This window comes from Myxocyprinus asiaticus, chromosome 10 (assembly GCF_019703515.2).
Source record: "Myxocyprinus asiaticus isolate MX2 ecotype Aquarium Trade chromosome 10, UBuf_Myxa_2, whole genome shotgun sequence".
NCBI lineage: Eukaryota > Metazoa > Chordata > Actinopteri > Cypriniformes > Catostomidae > Myxocyprinus > Myxocyprinus asiaticus.
Window position 1 is genome coordinate 29,237,248 of NC_059353.1, and position 11,722 is coordinate 29,248,969.

Sequence of the window (11,722 nt, forward strand, 5' to 3'; positions counted from 1 at the left end):
GTAAAAAAATTAATGACATGTTTATTAAATTTGTTTGGAAGAATAAGCATCGTCATTTAAAAAAGAAATTCTTCTGGGACCAAGAAGTAAAGGTGGATTTGAGCTTTTGGATTTTTTTGATCTAAATTACACATTTAAAGTGAAATGGCTTAGAAATTGTCTACTTAAGTTAGAATCTATATGGTTCTTTATACCATATAACATTTTTAAGAAAGTTGAAGGCCTGCATTTCCTGTTATCATGTGACTACTCAATTAACAAACTACCTGTGAATTTATCAAATTTTTATCAGCAAGATCTAAAAGCTTGGAAATTGTGCTAGCACAATTTTTCCCCACACAAGACAATCTTGTGGAATAATGGTTATATCACAGTTAATGGAAAATCTCTTTTTTTTTTTTTTTTTTACAGAGTTGGAAGGATAGAGGAATATATTTCTTAGTTGATCTTTTAGATCAATCAGGCAAACTGCTCTCTTACGGAGATTTTATGAGTAAATGGTCTTTTCTTATTAAATATAAAGAGTTTTATTTTGTGATGAGAGCAATTCCCCAAGGTTTACATATGTTAATGAGAAGTCACATGCAATCTTGTAATGTTTCCAAAACAGATCCTTTACTCTGTATTAATGGAGTTGACATTTGTAGTAGAAATTGTACAAATAAATGTATTAGACAACATTTATATAGCAATCGATCTATTACACCACGGGGCATATTTTTTTGGAATAATTGTTTTCCAGAGATAATATGGAAAAAAGCTTGGTCATTACCCTTTCGTTTTTTTGTATAACCAATAAAATCCGGGAAACACATTTAAAAATTCTTCTCCATATACACTATATTGCCAAAAGTATTCGCGCATCTGTCTTTAGACGCATATGAACTTAAGTGACATCCCATTCTTAATCCATAGGGTTTAATATGACGTCGGCCCACCCTTTGCAGCTATAACAGCTTCAACTCTTCTGGGAAGGCTTTCCACAAGGTTTAGGAGTGTGTTTATGGGAATTTTTGACCATTCTTTCAGAAGCGCATTTGTGAGGTCAGACACTGATATTGGACGAGAAGGCCTGGCTCGCAGTCTTCGCTCAAATTCATCCCAAAGGTGCTCTATCGGGTTGAGGTCAGGACTCTGTGCAGGCCAGTCAAGTTCTTCCACACCAAACTCGCTCATCCATGTCTTTATGGACCTTGCTTTGTGCACTGGTGCGCAGTCATGTTGGAACAGGAAGGGGCCATCCCCAAACTGTTCCCACAAAGTTGGGAGCATGGAATTGTCCAAAATCTCTTGGTATACTGAAGCATTCAGAGTTCCTTTCACTGGAACTAAGGGGCCAAGCCCAGCTCCTGAAAAACAACCCCACACCATAATCCCCCCTCCACCAAACTTCACAGTTGGCACAATGCAGTCAGACAAGTACCGTTCCCCTGGCAACTGCCAAACCCAGACTCGTCCATCAGATTGACAGATGGAGAAGCGTGATTCGTCACTCCAGAGAACGCGTCTCCACTGCTCTAGAGTCCAGTGGCGGTGTGCTTTACACCACTGCATCTGACGCTTTGCATTGCACTTGGTGATGTATGGCTTGGATGCAGCTGCTCGGCCATGGAAACCCATCCCATGAAGCTCTCTACGCACTGTTCTTGAGCTAATCTGAAGGCCACATGAACTTTGGAGGTCTGTAGCGATTGACTCTGCAGAAAGTTGGCGACCTCTGCGCACTATGCGCCTCAGCATCCGCTGACCCCGCTCTGTCATTTTACATGGCCTACCACTTCGTGGCTGAGTTGCTGTCATTCCCAATCACTTCCACTTTGTTATAATACCACTGACAGTTGACTGGAATATTTAGTAGCGAGGAAATTTCACGACTGGACTTGTTGCACAGGTGGCATCCTATCACAGTACCACGCTGGAATTCACTGAGCTCCTGAGAGCGGCCCATTCTTTCACAAATGTTTGTAGAAGCAGTCTGCATGCCTAGGTGCTTCATTTTATACACCTGTGGCCATGGAAGTGATTGGAACACCTGAATTCAATTATTTGGATGGGTGAGCGAATACTTTTGGCAATATAGTGTATTTGTTTGTAATCATACTTTATCAAAATTCTCAAGACATTGATGAAAAATGTTCATTTTGTTTAGAACATCCAGAAAAAATAATACATATTTTTTTTTGACTGCTGTTATTCCAAAAAATTCTGGGAAGAATTATCTGCTTATGCGCAACAGAAATCTGGACATATTTTTGATTTAACTGGCAAAGATATATTTTTGTATTTTGAATCAAAAAATGTATATGTTAATTTCATGATGAACCTTATGGGCTTGTTGGGCAAGTTTCATATACACAAAAGTAAATGGAACCATTCTAAACCATGCTTTAAGGTCTTTATGGTGGAATTCTCTGTTTATTGAGTCTCTTAAATGTATAGATAATAATAAATCTAGATAAACGAAATTAGCTGGTAGAGAGTTAAAGATAATTGATTGAAAAGTAATTTGAACTGCTGTCCTTTTTTTTTCAATAATATTGTAAACCCCTATTCTGTTTATTGTGTGATATTCTTATGCTGATGTCTTATGTTTATTTGTTATTGTTGAAGTAATCAATAAAAAAAAAAAAAAAAAGCGAGTAGGACACTTCGAATGCAGCCTTCAAATGCAACCTTCTTTCAGGGGAATTCGGAGGATGCATGAGGTGTATCCTTCGTGGGCACTCACAACCCACAATTCTTTGCTTCAACGGAAATGTCTAAAAAATGACGCCAATTTGCCCGTAAATATGATGTTCAAACGCAAGTAATGATAATTCCCAAGTTGAAGTACCTCAGTAGATTGGTGCAGAGTATAATATGTATAATTATATTAATATATAATTAAAATAAACTATTAGACTAAAACTACATCTGTAAAATCTATTTTCTTTTCTGTCTACATCATTATAACTCTCCCAAATTTTACCTCATACATTCCCTTCTAAAGGGACTTTGTTCCCTTCTCACTCAAAGTGTTCGCGCTTGTTAAAGGGTGGCGTGCTGTCATAGCAACCATGTTAAGTTCCGTTTCCGTTTGTCCTACGAGGCCGTCTCGTTTAAACGAGACTTGTTTAAAGGAAGACGCTCGGTATACCGCAGCCTTCAAAGGATGCGTACCACCTAGCATGCAGCCTTCCAAACGAGACACAGCCATAGTCTTTCTAGCAAGTCTGTCCACTGTCGGCCATCTTTGGGACGCTCTCGGGAGACTATGGCTGTGTCTCGTTTGGCCCCTCCACCTCTTGGGACAGAACAGCACCCAGCCCCCTGTCCGATGCATCCATCTGTAAAACAAAAGGGAGAGAGAAATCAGGAGAATGCAGAAGTGGCCCACCACAAAGTGCAGCTTTTACCTGCATGAAAGCTTGTTGGCACAGCTCCGTCCACTGGACCATCTGGGGCTCCATTTTTAGTGAGATCAGTCAGCAGGCTGGTGACATCGGAAAAATTAGGTACAAACATTCGATAGTAGTCGGCCAGTCCCAGAAACTCTCTCACCTCCTTTTTGGTCTTGGTTCTCGGGCAGGTCGCGATCACTGCGGTTTTATCAATTTGAGGTCACACCTGCCTGTGACCCAAGTGGAACCCTGGATACCGTACCTCCACCCGTCCAGTTGCACACTTCTTCGGGTTTGCTGTGAGCCCCGCTCATCGCAGCGACCTCAGAACTGCCCTCAGATGCTGCATATGCCGCTGCCAGTCATTACTGTAAATAATGATATCATCCAAATAAGCAGCGGCATATGCAACGTGCGGTCTGAGGATTCGGTCCATAAGACGTTGAAACGTAGCCGGGGCCCCAAACATACCAAACGGTAGGGTCACAAATTGGTGTAATCCAAACGGTGTGGAGAAGGCCGTTTTCTCACGGGACATCGGCGTCAAGGGGATCTGCCAATATCTCTTTGTCAAATCCAGTGTCGAATAAAAGCGAACAGAGCCCAAACGATCGAGCAGTTCATAAATACGAGGCATTGGATAAGCATCAAATTTAGACACCTTATTGACTTTTCTGTAATCCACACAGAACCAGACCGAGCCATCGCTCTTAGGTACCAGAACCACCGGGCTGGCCCAATCACTGTGGGATTATTCTATTATGCCCATATTGAGCATGGCCTTAATTCTTCCCGTACTACTTGTTTCTTGTGTTCGGGTAAGTGGTAGGGACGACTGTGTACCACTACTCCTGGGGTTGTCTCGATGTGGTGTTTTATGAGATTAGTACGGCCGGGGAGAGGCGAGAACACGTCAGAAAAATTACTTTGCGACCTGGCAACCTCAGTACGTTGTGACCACCGGCTAACATTCCCGCGAATGCCCGGCCAATAGAAACGGGCCATAAGATGGTTTAGTGTTTTCCCCTGTCCCAAATGACTGGCCATCGGACTATTAAGAGCCGCCTGGAACAACATTTCCCGACGGCTCCTTGGTATTAACAAATGGGTTGTATCTTTTGTCTGAGCTTCCTGCATCACTGGATACAACCGATCATTTATAATTGAGAAATACGGATATGTGAGTGCAATGCTGAAGGCGTTGACCATCAATTACTTTCACTTGGTCAAATGCGCCTCGTCTTGTGTCTGCTCCAGAGGGAAATCCTCAGCGGGAATTCCCCTAAGGGCTTACGTCATCCTGACGCGGAGCTGACGTAGATGGCCCTGGCTCCGCCTCCCCCTTTAGCACATTGCACACCCCACACCGTCCCACTGTATTACAGGACCCAACCACACATAACCTCTAACAATTTGGGAAAAGCTGGCCAATTAGTACCCAAAATTAGTGGATGGGTGAGGCAGGAACTAACGACCTCAATGTTATAACGACCTCTAATGACCCCGAAATAGTGATGGTTACTGCAGAATAATCATAAATATTCAATTTTAAATTAATTTAAATTATTATTATTATTATTATTATTATTATATTACATTTTAATATACATTTTTAGATGTATTTTATAATAATTTATATATTTTTAATTGTATTAAATTGATTTAGACTGACTAGTTGATTCAGTGTATTTGGTTTATTTTGAATAAATAATACACTAGAACAAACACCTTCTCAATCTTTTCTATTTTAAAATCCTTTGTGCATTTGCCACATTTATTTATATGTCATAGTGCAATGTGTTTGACAGTGTATAGAAATATTACAGATATTGAATTAAGATATTTTAATATAGCTGTATTCATTTTAATAGCTTGAGAAACTGCTGGAAGTAATATACATTGTAATTGCAGAAAAGCTGTAATATAGCATATTGTATTAACACTGTAGAATTACGGTACACAGCTGGAAACCCAGCTGCCAGTACCATACTGTGAAATTACAGTACAGCTGTAAAACTCCTTGTGACTCCAGAGATATAAAAACAAAATAAATGTATGCAGACTAACGGGACAGTCATGTTCTCCTCCTACTGCTCTACATACGCAGGAAAAAAAAAAAAAAAAAAAAAATATATATACACACAGTGTATCCGGAAAGTATTCACAGTGCTTCTCTTTTTCCACATTTTGTTATGTTTCAGCCTTATTCCAAAATGGATTAAATTCATTATTTTCCTCAAAATTCTACAAACAATACCCCATAATGACAACGTGAAAGAAGATTGTTTGAAAAAAATCACATGTACATAAGTACTCACAGCCTTTGCCATGACACTCAAAATTGAGCTCAGGTGCATCCTGTTTCTACAACTTAATTGGAGTCCACCTGTGGTAAATTCAGTTGATTGGACATGATTTGGAAAGGCACACACCTGTCTATGTAAGGTCCCACAGTTAACAGTGCATGTCAGAGCACAAACCAAGCCATGAAGTCCAAGGAATTGTCTGTAGACCTCCGAGACAGGATTGTATCGAGGCTCAGATCTGGGGAAGGGTACAGAAAAATTTCTGCAGAATTGAAGGTCCCAATGAGCGCAGTGGCCTCCATCATCCGTAAATAGAAGAAGTTTGGAACCACCAGGACTCTTCCTAGAGCTGGCCACCTGGCCAAACTGAGCGATCGGGGGAGAAGGGCCTTAGTCAGGGAGGTGACCAAGAACCCGATGGTTACTCTGACAGAGCTCCAGCACTTCTCTGTGGAGAGAGGAGAACCTTCCAGAAGAACAACCATCTCTGCAGCACTGCACCAATCAGGCCTGTATGGTAGAGTGGCCAGACAGAAGCCACTTCTCAGTAAAAGGCACATGACAGCCCGCCTGGAGTTTGCCAAAAGGCACCTGAAAGACACTCAGACCATGAGAAACAAAGATTGAACTCTTTGGCCTGAATGGCAAGCGTCATGTCTGGAGGAAACCAGGCACCGCTCATCACCTGGCCAATACCATCCCTACAGTGAAGCATGGTGGTGGCAGCATCATGCTGTGGGGATGTTTTTCAGCGGCAGGAACTGGGAGACTAGTCAGGATTGAGGGAAAGATGAATGCAGCAATGTACAGAGACATCCTTGATGAAAACATACTCCAGAGCGCTCTGGACCTCAGACTGGGGCAAAGGTTCATCTTCCAACAGGACAACGACCCTAAGCACACAGCCAAGATAACAAAGGAGTGGCTCCGGGACAACTCTGTGAATGTCCTTGAGTGGCCCAGCCAGAGCCCAGACTTGAACCCGATTGAACATCTCTGGAGAGATCTGAAAATGGCTATGCACCGACGCTCCCCATCCAACCTGATGGAGCTTGAGAGGTCCTGCAAAGAAGAATGGGAGAAACTGCCCAAAAATAGGTGTGCTGAGCTTGTAGCATCATACTCAAAAAGACTTGAGGCTGTAATTGGTGCCAAAGGTGCTTCAACAAAGTATTGAGCAAAGGCTGTGAATACTTATGTACATGTGATTTTTTTCGTTTTTTTACTTTTAATAAATTTGCAAAGATTTCAAACAAACTTCTTTCATGTTGTCATTATGGGGTATTGTTTGTAGAATTTTGAGGAAAATAATGAATTTAATCAATTTTGGAATAAGGCTGTAACATAACAAAATGTGGAAAAAGTGAAGCACTGTGAATACTTTCCGGATGCACTGTGTGTGTGTATGTATGTATGTATGTATGCATATATATATATATATATATATATATATATATATATATATATATATATATATATATATACACACACATACACACACACATACATACATACATACATGCATACACACAGTGCATCCGGAAAGTATTCACAGTGCTTCACTTTTTCCACATGTGATATGTGATATCTATATATATATATATATATATATATATATATATATATATATATATATTTTAATCTATTCTGTAGTAGTCAGTTCTCAAGCAAACATGATATCCCTGATATATGATCAATTTACAATAAGACATGATACATGGAAACAAAATGTCTCTTTCCAGTAGCACTTAGGGTTTGTAGTTGTTGTTGTTATTTATTTATTTATTTTTGTAATGTGGGAAGAAGAAGAGATTAAAGGATGAAAAAGAGATGAAATGTTAGATGGAGCATTACACTCACTAAGCACTTTTATTAGTTACACCTGTACACTTACTTATTCATATGGTTATCTAATCAGCCAATCATGTGGCAGCATTCCAATGTATAAAATCAATCAGATACGGGTCAGGAGCTTCAGTTAATGTCCACATCAACCATCGGAATGGGGAAAAAATGTGATCTCTGTGATTTCGACTGTGGCATGATTGTTGGTGCCATACAGGCTGGTTTAAGTATTTCTATAACTGCTGATCTTCTGGGATTTTCACGCAAAACAGTCTCTAGAGTTTACTCAGAATGGTGCCCAAAACATAAAACATCCAGTGTGCGGCAGTTCTGCGGACAGAAACACCTTGTTGATGAAAGAGGTAAACGGATTATGGCCAGACTGGTTCGAGCTGACTGAAAAACTATGGTAACTCGGATAACCACTCTGTACAATTGTAGTGAGCAGAATAGCATCTCAGAATGCAAAACATGTCGAACCTTGAGGCGGAAGGGCTACAACAGCAGAAGACCACGCCGGGCACTTTATAAGAACCATAGTGTTCTTAATAAAGTGCTCTGTGAGTGTATGTGCATCATGATGCTGGTATTGACATCAGTTTACACCAATTACATGTGGCATGTTTTCATAAGTGAACATGTATGTATGTGCATGCAAAAAAGGCATCAAGTTTCCTGATTACCAAACCATGAATGAAGCTGGTGAAATAAGTGTAATCCATTCAATATCCCCAGCACCAGCAAAGAGCTTCCCGTTTATATAGTCTATAAGTGCCCTTATGCTGAATAATTATAGATTGTATAGAAGCGAAGTATATGCAAAGTGCTCATTTGGACTACTAATCTTATTAAAATGAACAAGCAGTCAATGCTTACAGTAGTGTCTAACCCTAGAAGTGGTAATATTTAATAATTTTATTGCATCTTTATGAATAAAGATAATTTGGCTACATATGTGTGGGTGGAAGATGGGTAATTATTATTGTTTTTTATTTCTGCTCACATTTTCACAGAGATGTCTTTTAAAAAGACAGAAAGTGAGAAAGAATGAAAGAAAAGACAGGCAGTGTTACGAATTCAAGGACTCCTCCTGCTCACCACCAGAGGTCTCCCTCGCCCGAGTTCTGAGGGCACCACAAACTACACTTTCCAGCATGCCAACATGGACTGATTACACTCACACCTGTTCCCTATTTCATAGACTATTTAAACACTGTTCAAACTATAGTCATTTCTGAGCATTTTCCTCTGTTTATACTGCCTGCCTGTGTTTTGACTTCTGCCTTTTTCCCACCGTTTGATACTCTGCTGCCTGCCTTGTTTACCTGTCGTTAACCTGGACTCTTACTGTGATTGTTTGCTGCCTGCTCTGACCTTTGCCTGTTTATAACTACGTCTCTCGTCTGCCTACGCTGTTCCATTACTGGTGATTTACCCTGCCTGTCTGTTTATGAGTGGCATGTTTACTATTAAACCGCATATGGATCTTAACCTATGTTCTCCGGAGTCTGTGTTACAGAAGACTTCGCCAACTACAGATCCAGTGGCTCTCCAGCAATTGTCTACTGAAGTTTCTGCTCAAGCTAATGTGTTGGCTGCCCACCAACAGCAACTCACCCGGCTGACTGCTTCTAAGGAGGAATTAGTAAAGATCTTGCAAAACCTCCGCATTCATCTGCCATACGCATCTCAACCTATTCCGGTGAATAACCCTCCTTCTCCAAACACCTTCATTGCCAACCCACGTCTTGCTTTTCCGGAGAAGTTTGATGGCACATCAGCTAGGTTCAAGGGGTTTTTGATGCAGTGTTTGATGTTTGTGAAGCAGCAATCCACGCTATATCCCTCTAATGACAGCCGCATCTCTTTTGTCTGCTCGCTATTAACTGGAAGGGCTCTGGACTGGGCTACCGCTATATGGTCTTGTGAGGATTCAAGGTTCACCACCTTTGATGACTTTCTCCAGTGATTCCGATAAGTATTCGAGCATCCTGAGGGAGGAAAGAACGCTGGTGAGCTGTTACTCTCACTCCAACAGGAGAAGGACACCGCTGCCGAGTATGCGCTTACATTCCGCACTCTCGCCGCTCAGACTATGGGTAGAGGACACCCTCAAGTTGCTTTTCTGAAGGGGACTCAATCTGGAACTGCAATTTGAGCTGGCATGCCACGATGAAGGGAGAACCCTGGGCCAGTTTATCGACCTAGCCATTCGCCTCGATAATCTCATCCGCTTTCACAGACCACATCCAGCACTGGTGGAACTGAACCCATGCATATTGGGCACGCTCATCTGACGTCGGAGGAGACAGAACGCTGCATGTAGCTCCATCTGTGTTTATACTGCGGTCAGGCCAGACATCTAAGAGCAACCTGTCCCTTACGGCCAGTCCAATCATCTAAACCGGCGGTGAGTGACGTCTTGACTCCTCTATTCACTTCTTCCTGTATTAAGGTACCCGTCACTATAACTGGCTGTCAGAACATAATCACCACCCAAGCCATGATCGATTCTGGTGCCACAGGCAATTTTATTGATGAGGGCTTAGCCAAGAGGTTCGAGATACCACTAATCCCCTGTGAATCTCCTTTGGCAGTGGCAGCATTAGATGAATGCCCCCTGGGAACTGGCCATATTCACTTCACAACTACAGACATCACCCTCCAAGTTGGCACTATTCACACTGAAAGAACACACCTCTATATCATTCATTCTCCACACAACCCTGTGATATTTGGATTACCGTGGCTTCAACAACACAATCCTCAAATCTCTTGGCGTGAAGGACAGATTTCCCGGTGGGACTCAACTTGCTTCTCCAGCTGCCTAAAGCCCATTTCACCTGTTTCCATCGGATCCACTACTGTCACAGAGGTTCCCTCTTCAGTGCTCAACCTACCCTCTGAGTATGACGACCTTGTTGAAGCCTTTAGTAAGGCCAAAGCCTCTCAACTTCCTCCTCACCGTTCCAGTGATTGTACTATTGAACTGTTGCCCAGCACTACATTACCACGAGGAAGGATCTTACCTTTGTCTGAACCTGAGTCTGAGGCTATGAAAAACTACATTGAGGAAGAACTGTCAAAAGGCTTCATCCAACCATCCACCTCACCCATGACAGCCTGGTTCTTCTTCGTTGGCAAGAAGGATGGCGGGCTAGGTCCTTGCATTGATTACCGCACTCTCAATGACATTACGGTAAAGTTCCGTTATCCCTTACCTCTGGTCCTAGCAGCACTTGAACAGTTACGCATCGCAAGATACTTCACCAAGCTCGACCTTCGCAGTGCATACAACCTCATACGCATCGGGGAGGGGGACGAATGGAAGACAGCATTCTCCACCAGCAGTGTCCACTATGAATATCTGGTCATGCCATTCGGATTGGTCAACAGTCCTTCGGTCTTCCAGTCATTCATTAATGATGTCTTCAGAGACATGCTTAACCGGTGGGTTATTGTCGACATTGACGATATCCTCATTTATTCAAACTCTCTGGAAGAACACATCACCCATGTTCGAGCAGTCCTTCAGCATCTGATCCACCAGCAACTCTATGCCAAAGCCAGGAAGTGTGAGTTCTATCATACCTCTGTGTCTTTCTTGGCTACGTCATCAGCCCAGAGGGGGTCGCCATGGATGACAGTAAGGTACGTGCGGTACTAAACTGGCCTCAACCTACTTCCATGAAGGAGTTGCAATGCTTCCTGGGGTTCGCCAATTTCTACAGGCAATTTATCCAAAATCTCAGTTCAGTCGCTGCCCCGCTGACGTCCATGTTAAGGGGAGGGGGCTCCAAACTGTGTTGGTCTGCAACGACCCTCCAACCTTTCAAGAACCTGAAGTCTTGCTTCACCTCCGCTCCCATCCTGCACCATCCTGACCCCAACACTCCTTTCATAGTTGAAGTGGACGCCTCTAACATGGGAATTGGAGCCATTCTCTCACAATGTCATGGAATGCCCCCGAAACTCTACCCTTGCGCATACTGTAATACCGTAAGCTATCTCCAGCTGAGCAAAACTACGATGTGGGCAACCGAGAATTGCTGGCTATGAAAGCAGCTCTAGAGGAATGGTGACATTGGCTGAGAGGGCGAAACATCCTTTTCTCGTGTTAACAGACCATCGAAACCTCGAATATCTATGCACTGCTAAAAGACTGAATCCAAGGCAGGCTAGGTAGGCTTT